Source organism: Podarcis gaigeae (assembly GCF_964106915.1).
Source record: "Podarcis gaigeae genome assembly, chromosome: 4".
Taxonomy (NCBI): Eukaryota; Metazoa; Chordata; class Lepidosauria; order Squamata; family Lacertidae; genus Podarcis; species Podarcis gaigeae.
The window spans coordinates 3745711-3764319 of NC_139677.1; positions in this window are offsets into that span (position 1 = coordinate 3745711).

The following is an 18609-nucleotide window of genomic DNA, read 5'->3' on the forward strand; positions in this document are numbered from 1 at the left end:
TTTCCACCCCCATCGTTCTACCTGGGCAGTGAGGTCCAGCGCCAAGGGCCTTCTGGAAGTTCCCTCACTTCAAGAAAAGAACTTACAGGGAACCAGGCAGAGGGCCTTCTCGGTGGTGGCACCCTGTGGAATGCCCTCCTATCAGATGTCAAAGAAATAAACAACTATATGACATTTAGAAAACATCTGAAGGCAGTCCTGTTTAGGTAAGTTTTTAATGATGTTTTAATGTATTTTTAATCTTTTGTTGGAAGCTGCCCAGAATGGCTGGGAAAACCCAGCCAGATGGGTGGGGTAGAAATAATAAATTATTATTATTATTATTATTATTATTATTATTAACAGAAAAAACAGCTGAACATGTGGGTGGAGGAAGAATTATGGGAGAGGAGGAAAGCTGTGTAACCCTTTGTCCGCTGGTCGTTTTTCACCTTTCCCCAAGCATTTTGACTCACAGGTGGAAATGTATCAGGGGAAATATAGAACTCCTTTATGTTTCCCTGTGGTTGGGGCAGGGAAGAACAGCTTCATAGAGAGCAATTTTGAGCTGGAAAAGGACAGGAGGAGAACAAATTAAGCAACCGCCATGGCTCCTTCTACTCAAACACAGTCAGACTGATTGTGCTTTAAAATGTCAAGGAAAGACACTCTCTGTAAAATGTGACTTAAGACTTTCTCAGTGGTAGCCCTGGGCCTCTCAGAAGAACTGTCTCTCAGAGAAAGCCCATCAGAGCGCAGGGTGTGGAGGCTGACTGCTTTTAATCTGTTGCTGTGGGAAGGGCTTCTCCTTTGTCTGACTAGCTTGTCAGTGCATTTCAATTGTTCAAATGTTCCAATTGCTTCAAATGTTGCTGTGAGCAGCCTCAAGCCTAGGAGAGGCAGGCAGGGCAGAAACGTTTTGAATACATTTTTCACTTGCGTGGTGCATGTGTGTATTTTGTGTTTGGGGTTGTTTTCCTGACAACAAAAAGGCATATGAGATTCAGTTCAGATATTGCCCTCCGTCTGTTCACTAAAGGATGTTGCCCATAAGGCAGATGAAGCATCATTCATACTTTTGATCTGGTGGGAGATTATCTACACTGCAGCTGAGGCAAAAACTACACATGTTGGGGGGCTCTGTGGTTTCCCCCTCTGTGTTTTAAAACTGTTAGTCTGGGCAGGCAGTGAGTCAGAGCAAGGGAGTGTGGAGGTGTTTTCTTCTCTGGTCCTTTTTCAGTTTGAAAAATCAGACTCTTCAAGCTGCTTTTTCACTCCAAGCTACAGAAAACCTATGGGGAGCCCGTATTTTTTCCTTCTGTGAGGAGGAAGTGTTTTGTGCTGAAGAACCCTGAGATGAAAAATAAGTATGAATTCTCCACATACCCTTTCTCCACTTCAACTGACCATCTGCCCAGGTAAATTTTGTTGTTGTTGTTTTTTAAAAAAGAACTGAAGGAGGGGGGAAACCAATGTAACATGTAGCTTGAGCCCGAAACTGAATGGTGGGCCCATTCTTCAGGGGCAGCCTCTGGATGGAATGAGTTTTAAGACACCCCATTGCTGAACTCCAGTCACCAAATGCAATTTAAGAAGCTCCATGACGGTTACTCATGAGACGGGGCAGGTGGTTTAACAGCAGTTAACACCACATCTTTCTTCATAGACTTTGCTTTGTTCTCCTGCTGAGCATCACCAAGGGAGCAGAAGCATTATAACTGCCTACAAATATCTAAAATATTATTTTGTCTTTGTGAAAACTTTCTATGTTTTAACTTGGCAAAGCCATTCCTATTGGCATCATTAAACAATTGTATTTAACTGGGAAATGTTTGCTACTGATTTGGGGAGCGCAAAACGATTTTCATTCTGTTGCCTTGCCTTGCCTTGCCTTCCCCTTTCTGCCTTTCCAGCTCTTTGTATACAGGTTATAAAGGATCAAGAGTGAGAATAATGAATGGTCAAAAATCCAGCTGCAAGACGGCTGTGCAAGATGGGGGTGTATCTGGAGTAATGACCTTTAAAAGCAGACAGATACAAATGGGCGGCCAGGCTCTATTCAGCTTTTCACACACAATTTTTTTATGGTCTCAGTGGGATTTCTGTTGTCAGCAGTACCAGGAAGAATATGCCTGCACTCTCTGCTTAATGACCAACTGAAGGGGAAGAGCTGAAGCTGAAACGGTCAGAATCACACACAATGTCAGCTCTGTAAAGGATCTCATATATGCAACATTCAGGGGTAATTTTTTTAAGTGCATGTGTTATTTTCCATTATCCTTGGTGGAATCACACATATATTGAAGGGCAAAATAAATGGTCTAACTTCAAAGCATGTGGATATCTCCAGATAGTTACTGAATGTTTAATTTAGCAGTTGATGAATTGTACTGTTGGTTTTGTTGCACGTCACATCTGGTGCTTTGGGGAAAAGTGGAAGCAACTGATAAATACTGTCACAGTACTGGCTGACCATCCGTTGTTAATCTGATCACTTGATAATCAGAAAAGATTAACTGATATTTCATCACTGCGAGTTAAGAACAGGAGATGTCCTCCAGACAGCTGGGAATTTTTCAGATTTTGGACTTTTGAAGAATTCCACAGCAAGTAGCATTTCCTATGGGGGGAAAGGTTGTACTGCCTGCTGAAGGTGTACATTTACTAGAAGTGTGCACAGGCCCCAAGATTTACCTGGTATCTGTGCATTAAAAAAAAGAAAATCCAATCTGTTTCTCAGTACTCTGCTCTCTCTCTCTCTCTCTCTCTCTCTCTCTCACACACACACACACACACACACATTGAACTGTAATTCTGGTTTTGTATAAAATGAAACTCTATGTTTTCCACTCACTGCAATGGGGGCATCTAATAATGCCAACCACTTTTTCCCTCTTTGGTCAAAGTGAATGAAATGTGCCTGCAGAGGAGGCCCTCCAAAGTGGATTAACCTTCCAAATTGCAGCCAAAGATGGCTTTTCATGGGGGAAGTAGAAGAAAGGATTAAAATTTATCTATAATATATTGGGGGTGGGGAGTCCGGGCTTGTCTTTCTAGCTTTCAAATAATTAGGAGTCAGACCACTGGTGCATTCACAGATCTCTCTCCACAAAAGGTGGTGAGTAACAGGCTCCTTGCAAGCCACCTAAAACGTATGCGCTGCTGGCAACCCTGGCTCAGACAGAGGGGGGCACCCTGCTCTGCTTGGGGGCGCAGAGCACAGCTCGTTGGAAGATGTGCAGCAGCCGCCACCTGGTTGCCATGCTGAATCTAGAGCCCTGCGGCAGCTGACATTAGACTGCGCCTGGTCCTCTGGATGCCTCTGGGGGGCACTAAATAAAAGTGAAATTCTTTAGTACTGCCTGTGGGCTTTTCAGGAATCAGACTAGTGGAGAGACAGATAAATTTAGGAAAGAAAGACCCCCGCCACCGACCTTTGCAGGCTAAGCACAGCACAGACATCACCCACCCCAAAAGGGGTATGTCCCTTACACCAGATGCATGCTACATCTGAACTAGGAAATATTACACTCAGAAGGGGATGCATGCTTGATTGGGCAGGTTTTAAGAACACTCAAACAAAATAATCTGGATGGATTGGGGAAATCTGCAATCAAAGCAACATGCTAGGCTAGGCACAGCTGCCCAAAGGGTCTCAGGGCAGGTTTGAACTAGGTGAATCCATCTCAGATGGTTGTATGAAACTGGCTCCTGCAGGCTGCACCCATGACTTACCCACCCCAAGTAGCTTTAATTACTCAGAAGCACCCCATACTTTGAGCAATGAACTCACCTGGGAGGAAACCATCAAAACCATCCTTGCCCTGAATTAAACATCTCCCTAAGCATGCATGTCTATCCCTTCCCAACATTCATATCTACCCATATCATAAATCAGACACAGAACAACTTGGCCACAATAAGGAAATTTTGCCCATGGTGTGACTATTTTCCACCTTCCCATTTTGACTCTCTGGCACCCTATGTGTATAACCTAGCAATTCTAAAACATAGGTGCGCTTTTACTATCACTTGGATTTCTGGAAAATTGGAGCTGCCTCCTATACCTCAAGGGCTGTTTCCTCTGCCACTCCTAGTCAGAATATCTTGTCCTGCCCAGAACACAGATAAGAAACTGAGCTTGAGTTGAAACCATGGTGTAACTCCCTTCCTTGTCTTCTGGATTCCTAGTAACTCTTTCCCTGATCCATTCAACTATGCCCTAATATCAGATATGTAACAGCTGGATCACAACTGGCATGCATCTCAATGTCAAGGAAAACCAAAAGACTTTTTGATAAGGCTAGTGAAATTTATCAGTGGTTGACACATCCCTAATTCTGAGCAGGTTTCCAAGTGAAACAGGTCCTGCCTGCGTAAGTTCTCGATTTGTCTTTCTTGATACCAGCAGTCAAACGCAATTACCCAGATTATGCCAGCAGAAGCTGCCAGTGATGGATCAAGTGATTGGCTACCCATGGATGCACTCTCTGCTAAACCATTCTATGCGCACACTTCGGATGAAAGCCCCTGAAAAGGTGTGGGATTTGGATGTACTTTTCCTGAAAGTGCTTCAACTTTGAGACTTACACAACATGCTTTACATGCTTTCCATTAGGGTCACACAGTCTGACTTGCAGTGCCTGACATTGCTGAGGGAAGAGAAAATATAATCCAATGGCTTGTTTTTATTAGTAAGAGGAAACTGAAGAAAAGGAAGCCAAAGAAATTACCTATTGCTTGTCTTCTGTAGCAGAGAGATACTGAAAACACAAATTAGTCATTAGCATGGCTCAATTTGTTACATTGCTGCCTTGGAGCCAAAATGGTTTTGTTGCTCTTATTATTTCTGCCACAGTAATTCCTAGGGTACCAAGCAAAGGGACTGTGAGATTCAACCTGCCAATTATTAAACAGAAACATAAAGTAAAGGGACATTTCTTCCCCACCCCCAAATCTATCAATCTAATTTGTTGAAAAACAATGCTGAACAGTGTGAAAAGAGGGTCGGGAAATGTCAGGGGCAAGTCTTGGTATTTCATTCCCATGCTAGCACTTGGCCTAATCCCCAGAATTAACACTAATGATAACATTGGATGCCATACTAATAGAGCTGTAATCCTCTTGATGAGACGCAAGACTGGTGGCTATCCAAAGTCCCTTCTGCAGTGGCATTTCATCTGGAAATATGCTAGGTATATATTTCCTAAGGGAGTTCAATCAGAAGACTGTCCAATTACTACCTTGCTAGCAGAGTGACTGGTAACACTCACAGAAACTTGAAATGGCTCCCCTGGTTACGAGTACATCTGATAGAAACATGAGCCATGGTTCATCCTTCCTTTCCAACACTGAGTGGAGACAATTCTGGTGGAGACATTTAAGGGGAAAATGGCCTGTGAAAAATAGCCCTGCTGCTCAGGAGAATAAAGCCAGTTCAAGCAAAGAAGATACAGGTAACCCTGAAAAAATGTGACAATCTGTTGCAAAGGAAGAGCTACACAGCAAAAAGCAATGCAGGCCCCAAACAACATTTTCAAAAAACAGAACACTAGTAATCTGATAGAAGAGAAGGCATTTTTTCCAGGCAGTATATATTCACTTTTAGTCCAGTGATGTGAACGTGAAGGGAGGGGAATGCTGTTTATTTCTGTGATCTGTAGGCTACCAGCAACTGTGTCAAAGCTGGAACATTATGAGACTCCTTCCAAAAATGAGACATACAAAATACAAACAGAGATCTACTCTTTCGAGCAGATTTTTCTTTGAATGCTACAGTTTAAATTGCAGAGCAGAATCACAAAGGGGCTGCTCACCTATGAAATAGGTTGGGCAGAGCAGCAATCTCACGTGTGCTCCATGACGGGCCCATTCTACCTTGTTTTTTCCAGATTTTGTTTAATGCGTGAAAAATTCACATTTGAATTTATAAACAACTTGGATGAAGGAATTGAGGGGATGCTCATCAAATCTGCAGATGACACCAAACTGGGAGGCGTAGCTAATTCTGCAGAATAGAGTATTGGTATTTAAAATGACCTTAAAAAGGTAAAGGTACCCCTGCCCATCAGGGCAGGTCGTGACCGAATCTAGGGGTCATCTCGCTCAAGAGACACTTCCAGGTCACGTGGCCAGTGTGACTAAACTGCATCTGGTGAGTCTGCACCAGCGCAGCACACGGAAACGCTGTTTACCTTCCCGCTAGAAAGCGGTCCCTATTTATCTACTTGCACTTAGGGGTGCTTTCGAACTGGTAGGTAGGCAGGAGCTGGGACCGAACAACAGGAGCTCACCCCGCTGCAGGGATTCGAACCGCCGACATTTCGACCGGCAAGTCCTAGGCTCTGTGGTTTAACCCACAGCGCCACCCGCGTCCCCAAAATGACCTTAACAGAGTGGAAAACTGGGTCCAAACAAACAAAATGAATTTCAGTAGGGATAAATGTAAGGTTCTGACTTAGGCAGGAAGAACCAGATGCACAAATATGAGATGAGAGACATGCAGCTTACTAATAGTATATGTGAAAAGGATCTAGGGGTCTTAGTGGACCACAACACGAGTCAACAGTGTGATGCAGCAGCAAAAAAAGCTACTGCTATCCTAGACTGCATCAACAGAAGTATAGGATCCAGATCAAGGGAAATGATAGTACCACTCTATTCTGCCTTGGTCAGACCATGCCTGGAATCCTGTGTCCAATTCTGGACACCACAATTTAAGAAGGATGTTGACAAGCTGGAAGGTGTGCAGAGGAGGACAACCAAGATGATTAGCCTTATGAGGAACAGTATGTTTAGCCTAGGTATCTTTAGCCTTTGTCCATGGAGTTTTCTTGGCAGGGATACTGGAGTGGCTTGCCGGTTCCTGCTCCAGGTGGATCACGTTTGGTCAAAACTCTCCACTATGACCTGTCCATCTTGGGTGGCCCTGCACGGCATAGCTCATAGCTTCTCTGAGTTATTCAAGCCCCTTCTCCATGGCAAGGCAGTGATCCATTCTTAAGGAAATCAGCCCTGAGTGCTCACTGGAAGGACAGATCGTGAAGCTGAGGCTCCAATACTTTGGCCACCTCATGAGAAGAGAAGACTCCCTGGAAAAGACCCTGATGTTGCAAAAGATTGAGGGCACAATGAGACTGGGATGGCAGAGGACGAGATGGTTGGATAGTGTTCTCAAAGCTACAAACATGAGTCTGACCAAACTGCAGGAGGCAGCGGAAGACAGGAGTGCCTGGCGTGCTCTGGTCTATGGGGTCACGAAGAGACGGACACGACTAAACGACTAAACAACAACAACAACAAATCTTTAGCCTGGAAAAGAGGTGGCTGAGATATGATAGCTATCTTCAAATATCTCAAGGGCTGTCACATGGAAGATGTGAGGGTAGGACTCAAACCAATGGCTTCAAGTTACAAGAAATAAAATTCCAACTAACATGAAGAAGAACTTTTTGTTTGACAGTGGAATGATCTCCCCTGGGAGGTTGTGGACTCTCCTTCCTTGGAGGATATTAAGCAGAGATTGGATGGCCATCTATCATGGATGCTTTAGTTGAGATTCCTGCATTGCAGGGGGTGGACCAGATGACCCTTGGGGTCCCTTCCAATGATTCTGTGATTCTATGAATTATTCTACTTTCTGGTGAAATATGCGTTTTGAATGAATATGTTTCCTGAAACACATTTCATATGGTTTTCAAAGCATTTTTCAATGCATTCTTTCTGCAAGATACACATCTTTATCCACACTTTTTGAACTGTACTGAAAAAAATAGTGAGTAATCTGATTTATTGTGGCATTCCAATCTGCATTTAAGTAGACGGCCAGTGCATTAGCTCAATCCATGTTAAAATGCAGACCAAACAAATTTCTCTCCATCCTTACTTTTTAAAGTCCCTGGTATACAACAGTCAAAAATAGAATAAATGTATGTGCTTTGGGAGAACCATGTCCTGCTTACTAAGATTTCTTCTCATTTCACCTTATAGGAGCTTGTGAGGGGAATAAACAAATACCTCATTTATGACAAAAAGAATACTGTTTCAGTTAGGCTATTTGATTTTACTTTTAACCACGAGTGTTCAAGATCGAATACAGAGCAATTAAGACAGTACAAATATTTCAGTATACTTTCGTGTGACAAGAATTAACTTAATGTTTTATATAGTCAAAAAGAGGAGCTCTTAAGAGTATTTAACCAGATAATTAATCAAGCTATATATAAAATAGTAAAAAAAACTGCAACTCCAGTTTATAAAAAAGTATTATTATTACTGGTTGAAAGGCAGCAACCCTGTGCTCATGTTCCTAAGGAATAAGGCTCAGTAAACATGCACAGGATGGCACTGTAGTTTCAGAAGCTCCTACTGTGATCTCCCACAAACAATTTATGTTAACATGATAAGACACTGTAGGGTGGCATACCAGCATGATGAAAGCTTTTGGGCCAACATAATTGCTTTCAGCTAAGCATTATTGGCTCTAAAATATTAATAAATAGGTTGTGAATACTCAGAATCCCCTTCATGGATCACTGCCTTGCCGTGGCAAAGGGGCTTGAATAACTCAGAGAAGTTATGAGCTATGCCATGCAGGGCCACCCAAGATGGACAGGTCATAGTGGAGAGTTTTGACCAAATGTGATCCACTGGAGCAGGAACTAGCAAGCCACTCCAGTATCCCTGCCAAGAAAACTCCATGGACAAAGACAGCAGGCATATAAAAGTTATGACACTGGAAGATGAGCCCCTCAGGTCAGAAGGCATCCAACATGCTACTGAGGAAGAGCGGAGGACAACCTGGTGGGATAAGTTCCACGATTGGAATGTAATAATGGAGGGATACAATCTATTTCAGAGAAACAGACCAGACAAGAAAGGAGGAGGAGTGGCGTTATATGTCAGGGATGTGTATACCTGTGAAGAGATCCAAGATTTAGAACCTCAAAGCCAAAGTGAGAGCATTTGGGTCAAAATTAAGGGACAGAAGAATAACAGGGACCTCATTGTGGGAGTTTACTATAGATCCCCAAGCCAAACGGAGGACATAGATGATGCCTTCCTGGAACAGATGTCCAACATGCAAAAGGAAGGGAGATAGTAGTAATGGGGGACTTCAATTACCCGGATATTTGTTGGATGTCAAACTCAGCCAAGAGCATAAGGTCAAACAGATTCCTCACTGGCCTTGCAGACAACTTCATTGTCCAGAAGGTGGGAGAAGCAACAAGAGGAACAGCCATTTTAGATCTGGTCCTAACCAATGTTGATGACCTGGTTAGTGGGGTAGAAGTGGAAGGATCATTAGGTGCGAGTGATCATGCTCTTCTGAAGTTTACTATATAGCGGAAAGGAGCAGCCAAGCATATTAGGACTCAATTTCTTGACTTTAAGAAAGCCGACTTCATAAAACTTAGGGAAGTGCTGGGCGAGATCCCATGGACAGTAATACTAAAAGGAAAGGGAGTTCATGATGGCTGGGAGTTTGTTAAGAGGGAGATAGTAAAAGCACAACTTCAGGCAATACCAATGAGACGGAAACATGGAAGGTGCCTAAAGAAGCCAGGGTGGCTATCTAAAGAACTTTTAACTGAGTTAAGATTAAAAAAAGGATGTGTACAAAAAATGGAAAAGGGGGGAACCACCAATGAGGAATTCAAAGAAATAGCCAGCACGTGTAGACACAAAGTCAGAAAAGCTAAAGCACAGAATGAACTCAGGCTTGCTAGAGAGGTTAAAAGCAACAAAAAAGGCTTTTATGGGTATGTCCGTAGCAAAAGGAAGAACAAAGAAACAGTGGGGTCACTCAGATGAGAAGATGGTGAAATGCAAACAGGGAACACAGAAAGGGCTGAACTCCTCAATGCCTTCTTTGCCTCAGTCTTCTCCGATAAAGAAAACAATGCCCGACCTGAAGAATTTGGAGCAAATGATTCAGCAGAGGAAACACAGCGCAGAATAACTAAGGAGATAGTACAAGAATACTTGGCTAGTTTAGATGTATTCAAGTCTCCAGGGCCAGAGTATATACTGCATCCAAGAGTATTAAAAGAACTGGCAGGTGTGATCTCAGAACCACTGGCAGTCATCTTTGAGAATTCCTGGAGAACAGGCGAAGTCCCGGCAGACTGAAGGAGGGCAAATGTTGTCCCTATTTTCAAAAAGGGGGAAAGAGAGGACCCAAATAATTACCGCCCAGTCAGTCTGACATCAATACCAGGGAAGATTCTGGAGCAGATCATTAAGCAAAGAGTCTGTGAGCACCTAGAAAGGAATGCTGTGATCACCAATAGTCAGCATGGATTTCTGAAAAATAAGTCATGTCAGACTAACCTGATCTCGTTTTTTGACAGAATTACAAGCCTGGTAGAAGAAGGGAACGCAGTGGATGTAGCCTACCTTGATTTCAGCAAGGCATTTGACAAGGTGCCCCATGATATTCTTGTAAAGAAGCTGGTAAAATGCGGTCTTGACTATGCTACCACTCAGTGGATTTGTAACTGGCTGACTGACCGAACCCAAAGGGTGCTCATCAATGGTTCCTCTTCATCCTGGAGAAGAGTGACTAGTGGGGTGCCACAGGGTTCTGTCTTGGGCCCGGTCTTATTCAACATCTTTATCAACGACTTGGATGATGGACTCAAGAGCATCCTGATCAAATTTGCAGATGACACCAAACTGGGAGGGGTGGCTAACACCCCAGAGGACAGGATCACACTTCAAAATGACATTGACAGATTAGAGAACTGGGCCAAAACAAACAAGATGAATTTTAACAGGGAGAAATGTAAAGTATTGCACTTGGGCAAAAAAATTTGAGAAGCACAAATACAAGATGGGTGAGACCTGGCTTAAGAGCAGTACATGTGAAAAGGATCTAGGAGTCTTGGATGACGACAAACTAGGCATGAGCCAACAGTGTGACGCGGCAGCTAAAAAAGCCAATGCAATTCTGGGCTGCATCAATAGGAATATAGCATCTAGATCAAGGGAAGTAATAGTGCCACTGTATTCTGCTCTGGTCAGACCTCACCTGGAGTACTGTGTCCAGTTCTGGGCACCACAGTTCAAGAAGGACACTGACAAACTGGAACGTGTCCAGAGGAGGGCAACCAAAATGGTCAAAGGCCTGGAAAGAATGCCTTATGAGGAACGGCTAAGGGAGCTGGGCATGTTTAGCCTGGAGAAGAGGAGGTTAAGGGGTGATATGATAGCCATGTTCAAATATATAAAAGGATGTCACATAGAGGAGGGAGAAAGGTTGTTTTCTGCTGCTCCAGAGAAGCAGACACGGAGCAATGGATCCAAACTACAAGAAAGAAGATTCCACCTAAACATTAGGAAGAACTTCCTGACAGTAAGAGCTCTTAGACAGTGGAATTTGCTGCCAAGGAGTGTGGTGGAGTCTCCTTCTTTGGAGGTCTTTAAGCAGAGGCTTGACAGCCATCTGTCAGGAGTGCTCTGATGGTGTTTCCTGCTTGGCAGGGGGTTGGACTCGATGGCCCTTGTGGTCTCTTCCAACTCTATGATTCTATGATTCTAAGTACAAGTAGATTCAGAGCTGATGAAGGGGCTGGGCCAAAACCAAAAGGTCGTTCAGTTGTGAATATGCCTGGAAGCGAAAGGAAAATCCAATGCTGTAAAGAAAAATATTGCATAGGAACCTGGAATGTAAGAACCACGAACCTGGGTAAGTTGGATGTGGTCAAAAATGAGATGGCAAGAATAAATATTGACATCCTGGGCATCAGTGAACTAAAATGGACGGGAATGGGCGAATTCAGTTCGGGTAACCATCATATCTACTACTTTGGGCAAGAATCCCGTAAAAGAAATGGAGTGGCCCTCATAGTCAACAAAAGAGTGGCGAAAGCTGTACTGGGATGCAATCTCAAAAATGATAGAATGATCTCAGTACGAATCCAAGGCAGACCTTTTAACATCACAGCAATCCAAGTTTATGCACCAACTACTGGTGCTGAAGAAACTGAAATTGACCAATTCTATGAAGACTTATAACACCTTATAGAAGTGACACCAAAGAAGGATGTTCTTTTCATTATAGGGGATTGGAATGCTAAAGTAGGGAGTCAAGAAATAAAAGGAACAACTGGCAAGTTTGGCCTTGGAGTTCAAAACGAAGCAGGGCAAATAGCAAGGAGAGACAAGAAGGCCTTCTTAAATGAGCAATGCAAAGAAATAGAGGGAAACAATAGAATGGGGAAAACCAGAGATCTGTTCAAGAGAATTGGAGATATGAAAGGAACTTTTCATACAAAGATTACCATAATAAAGGACAAAAGTGGTAAGGACCTAACAGAAGCAGAAGACATCAAGAAGAGGTGGCAAGAATACACAGAGGAATTATACCAGAAAGAAATGGATGTCTCGTATATCCCAGGTAGTGTGGTTGCTGACCTTGAGCCAGACATCCTGGAGAGTGAAGTCAAATGGGCCTTAGAAAGCACTGCTAATAACAAGGCCAGTGGAAGTGATGATATTCCAGCTGAACTATTTAAAGTTTTAATAGATGATGCTGTTAAGGTGCTACACTCAATATGCCAGCAAGTTTGGAAAACTCAGCAGTGGCCAGAAGATTGGAGAAGATGCCAAAGAAGGGCAGTGCCAAAGAATGCTCCAACTACCGCACAATTGCACTCATTTCACACGCTAGCAAGGTTATGCTTAAAATTCTATAAGACAGGCTTAAGCAGTATGTGGACCGAGAACTCCCAGAAGTGCAAGCTGGATTTTGAAGGGGCAGAAGAACCAGAGACCAAATTGTAAACATGCGCTGGATTATGGAGAAAGCTAGAGAGTTCCAGAAAGACATCTACTTCTGCTTCATTGACTATGCAAAAGCCTTTGACTGTGTCGACCACAGCAAACTATGGCAAGTTCTTAAAGAAATGGGAGTGCCTGATCACCTCATCTGTCTCCTGAGAAATCTCTATGTGGGACAAGAAGCTACAGTTAGAACTGGATATGGAACAACTGATTGGTTCAAAATTGGGAAAGGAGTATGACAAGGCTGTATATTGTCTCCCTGCTTATTTAACTTATATGCAGAATTCATCATGCAAAAGGCTGGGCTGGATGAATCCCTAGCCGGAATTAAGATTCTCTGGAAACCCTGATGTTGGGACAGATTGAGGGCACAAGGAGAAGGGGACAACAGAGGACGAGATGGTTAGACAGTGTTCTCGAAGCTACCAGAATGAGTTTGACCAAACTGCGGGAGGCAGTGGAAGACAGAAGTGCCTGGCGTGCTCTGGTTCATGGGGTCACAAAGAGTCGGACACGACTAAACGACTAAACAACAACAAAAACTCAGAATACTTTCCAAGAATTACTGAGGTTTTCACCCAGCCCATCATCTGTCTGCTACAGACTGGTGAGTTTATGGTTTGCTACTACATGAATAAACCTGAATTAACCTTGGGGTAGAGATTGTGTGGCCCCACAAGCCACCCACAGATAGAAAAATGAAAAGGCCTATAATTCAAACATAAGACTAAACCACTACTTGAATGATTTAGAGAACCCTCAGCCTCACACAAAGTGAATCCCTGCCATCCGGTCCTGAGTTGAGGCCTGAGTTGTAACTCATTTCAGCATCCAAATAGTTTGGATTATTCCATGATCCTGCAAGCCATGGTTGCAAATTTGGAAACTTTGGGCTAGTCATAATTTTTAAAATCAGCCTAGGTTGCATTTTTTTTCAAAGGACAAGTTGGGATGATGCCATAGATGCCCTGGAGCTCCATGGAACTGACTAAAACTGACTGTTTCAATCTGTGAAATTAAAAGGAGCAATCATTTTTAGTCAGGCTTTTTATGCAAGTAAACTGCTTGATAACTGCATGCAAGAACATACAACGTTTTAGAACAACAGCAGAAACAAATTTAAACGATAGGGCAGGTCATCAGTTGACTTAAACCAATGCAAAATTCTAATTACATTTTTTGAATCCTGGGAGTTCTGATCTTTTTAACACGCCAGCACTTGACATTTGTAGTGATCTATTAGAAGCCCCCATCAATATAAATTCAGTGTTTCAAGATGTCCACCCAATATATTTGCTGAATCATATCCGAAACATTCATTAGCTGTTACAACACAGGTTTAAATCACTGTGGCTAAGGGGAGAGATAGAAGAATTTGTCAATTTTGGATCTCAAAGGCCAGAACACAGCTATGCTTCAAAATCTGCACTTATCTGAATTTTGTGGTATAGTTTTCCAACCACAATGTTTACCAAAATGCATGTACAAGGGTAAAGTATGCATAAAAATAAATATGTTACTGGAAACATTGTGCAAAAAATGTATTATATTAGAGAGAACCGCTTGCAGATATGTGTACATTACTCAAAGCTGCATATAAAATGTGTTTGGTAGGAGAAATTATCACTCAAATACTAAAACAAAATATTAAAACAAATTGCTGCAAAATGTGAAGAACAGTATTTAAGATTGGAACAATGAGAAATTGAGGGTGTATTTACATTTGAATCCAATTTCTCTTCCATCCTTAGCTGAAGGAGTTGTAGTTAGCTGACAAGAGAGGAAACATTGTTTAATCACTACTTGCTCCCTATCTGTAAGATATACAAGATTACAAAATACATTGGTCACTTTCACAATTTTGGGGGAGAGGTTTTAACATATGCCTAAGAAAGTAGCATGAAAAGATGTGCTGAGATTGTCATACTAATAGTCAAGACACGTTTGTGGAGAGAAGATGAGATATGAATGACAGGCTGCTCTCTGGAATTTTGTCATGTGCAGTTTTATGAAAATGTGTTGACACCAACCCCTCAAGGCCCTTATTCTAATAAAGCAGAATATTAGGGAAAGGCTGGCTTTAGCCTTCACATTTGAATTGGTATTTAGATGCCTCCTTTTGGGGCCCCAGTGCTGACTCCTATTTGCAAAGCTGCTTCTTTATGATCTGGCATTAAGTGAGGGTCGTGCTTTCATCGAGGTTCATCCTCGTCTGAGTGTCTGAGACATGAGCACCCTTGAAGTCTATTTCCTTGATGAAAATAATATTTCTAACAAATGACAATCAAGTGGTGTTTTCATTATTTCAAGTAGTTTTCTGCTGTATTTCAAGTCTCCTTAGTAACAGAATTTGGGGGAGAAGGGTAGCTTTTCAATGCTCAATTGTATGCATCTTACTGTCACTCACTGGAACAGAAGTATTTAGTAGAGACACTTGTACATTGGAAAAACACTACTACTCCCCCCCCCCGCACATCATTTCTTCCTTTCCTCCTGCCACTGTAATTTTATACTTATTTCAGTCAGAAAGTGCTGTTTCCACATCTAGAGTGGAGCTTTAAATTATCAGCCCAGAGGGCGCCCAACACCTGGTCATCCCCTTAAATAGGCCAGTCTCTGATTGGGTGAGTGGGCACTGCTCACCCTTACTTGAGAGTCTGACACTGTCAGAGGTGGGCAGTGCCAGCCATCCCCTCCCCAGGCCACACCTGGAAAGATGGCAGCCTCCTTAAACCCACCACGGCCGCGCCATGCAACAACGGTTGCCTACTTTATTCATCATCATCATCCTCAATGAGGCATTGAATACAAAATGTCCTTGCCGAAATACATATATAGGCTGCTTCTAACAACAACTTACAGAAGTCAACAATCAACACCAGAAAAAGAAAAGCAATGAGGCACCAGTTGGGACAGCAACAATTGTACATTAGTGAATAGGTAACTAACATTCTTTGCTAAGCAATGTATGCAAAGGTAGGAACCATTTTGCTTGGGAGTTCCATTCCCAGCCCCCGCGCTCGTCGGCGGAGCACATATAAGCAAGGCCTGCCCCTCTTCCATTCAACCCCATTCCACCTCTGTTCTGACTTCTTCTGGGTACAAAAGAACCCTCTGCAGGGAGGTGGAACTGATTTGGATGGTCCACCACCACCACTTAATGGATCCAAATGGTTTCCAGAGAGTGGTAGGGGATGCTTTATCCCATGTTGATGGCCTTTCAGCTGATTCCCTGGTGGCCTGCTGGAATGTGGATTTAACCAGAGCTATCTACTGCCTGCCTCTGAAGCACCCTCTCCGATTGCATGAAGCCCAGACAGCCCCATGGTTTTCCCGGGAGCTGATGGCAATGAAACAATCGCTGAGATGGTTAGAGCGCCAGTGGTGGAAAACTCACTCTGAATCTGACCTGACACAGGTTAGAGCTCAACGTCAAGCCTACCAAGTGGTGATGGTAATGGCAAAGAGGACCTTCTTCACCGCCTCTGTTGTAGCTGCAGAAAACATCAGCGGGAGACTCTTTCAGGTAGTTCATAATTTAATGGAACCACCTTTGCCATCAGGGCCTGGTACGGACCCCAAGATCTCCTGCAATGGTTTTGCAAAGTTTTTTTGCAGATAAAGATGCTCAGATTCGGAAAAAGTAGACTCCACCCTGGGAGCAGGGCCAGAGAGGGAGAGTGCTAGAGTCCTGTCTAGTCGAGTTGCATGGTATCAACTCCAATGTGGGAATGCTGCTTGGATGAGTGAAACCAACCACCTGTCTCTTTGATCTTTGCCCATCCTGGCTCATAAAAACGAGCCGGGAAAGGCTGGGCGATGGGCTTTGCAGGGTGGTGTCAAGAGTGCGTGCAGGAGCCGGGCCCTGTGACCAGTAGGGCTTTGCAGGACTGGGGCCTTCCTAAGGATGTTCTGGAGAGGCAAGGTGTGGCTGCACAGGTGAGGCCGCTTGGTAACTCACTGCATCTGGTGGCTAAAGCTAGAAGGGATATAAGGTCAGCATTTCCCTTCGGCCCTTTGCCACAGAAACACGTTTCCTGCTTTGGGCTTCTTGCTTCCTGACCCTTGGACCCCTGGCTTCTGGACTCTTTTCTGCTTCCACCCTGCCATCTCACCCCCAGTCCCGATGTCCTAAGCCGGGACTTCAATCGCCCGTAGACCGGACCGTGACACGTGGTGAATGTGCTTCCCTATGTGAGGAACCTTCCCAGACCTGCTGAAAGAGATGCTCATTAAACCGCTTCTTAAAAAAACATATTTAGATCCAGCCAATATGGCCAACTATCGTCCAGTCTCAAATCTTCCATTCTTGGGCAAGGTAATTGAGTGGGTGGTTGCTGAACAACTCCAGGCACACCAGGAGGATGCAGAGCATTTGGATCCTTTCCAGTCGGGATTCAGGCCTCACCATGGGACTGAAACTGCCTTGGTTGTGCTGGTTGATGATCTCCGGCGGGCTAGGGACAAAGGTGAGAGCTGTTTCCTAGTTCTGCTGGATCTCTCAGCGGCCTTTGACACCATCGACCATAACATCCTTCTAGACCGTATAGAGGGGCTGGGAGCACTGTTATACAGTGGTTCCACTCCTTCCTCCTGGACCGTGTCCAGAAAGCTGTGTTGGGGGATGAGTGTTCAGCCACCTGGGCTCTCACTTGTGGGATGCCTCAGGGTTCTGTCCTCTCCCCCATGCTTTTCAACATCTATATGAAGCTGCGGGGAGAGATCATCAGGAGGTATGGGCTGGGTGTTCATCAGTATGTGGATGATACCCAGCTCTACCTCTCTTTTTAATCAGAACCAGTGAAGGTCGTGTGTGTGTGTGTGTGTGTGTGTGTGTGTGTGTGTGTGGAGGCAGTTGGAAGACGGATGGTGGCTAACGGACTGAGGTAGAAACCTGACAAGACAGAAGTACTGTTTTGGGAGGACTCCCTGGTCCTGAATGGGGTAACTGTGCCCCTGAAGGAGCAGGTGTGGAGCCTGGGAGTCATTTTGGACTCATAGCTGTCCATGGAGGTGCAGTTCAATTATGTGTCCAGGGCAGCTGTCTACCAGCTCATTCTGGTACACAGGCGTGGAATACGCGACAGGGTTATGGGCCCAGCACGCTTCCGCTGCGCAAGAGTACAGGTGGCAGTTATCTAGCCGTGGGTGCTGGAGGTGAGCTGCAGGGATGGAGCAGTCCAGAACTGGCGTGTTGCTGGAGAAGCTGATGGCCACGAACTACAGCATCTGGTCGGTCCGCATGCAACACTTCCTCAAGCGTGAGGGCCTGTGGAAGGTGGTGGAAACTCCACCGCAGCCCCCTGAGGAGGATGAGGACGACGATGAAAAGCTGGCACTAGCAGAGGCCCAGCTTGAAAAGGATGAGAAAGCTTTGGCTACGATCATCCTTGGAGTGGACGACAGCCAGCTAGTCTACGTAGCTGATAAGGTGACGGCAAGTGAGGCGTGGAATGCGCTCAAGGCTGTCCATGTGCGAGAGACAGCTGGCTCACAGATAACACTGACCAGGAGACTGTACCGGTGTCGGAAGAAACCGGGGGACTCCCTGGTGAACCACCTAAAATTCCTAACAGGCTGTTTCCAGGAGCTAGCCTTAAGAGGGAGGCCTGTGGGGGAAGAGGACAAAGTCTTTATAGTCCTGAGTTCCCTTGATGACAGCTAGGATATGCTGGTCAACTCCCTCGAGTCGGTAGAGACTGATAAGCTGACTCTGGAATACGTTACCGGACAGTTGTATGCAGAGGAGGACAGGCGTGCAGAGCGAAAGATGACCTCAGCCCAGCTGTTGGAGCATCCCAGAGGGAACAACAGCCGGGAAGAGCAGAGGTGTTGGGAGCCGGA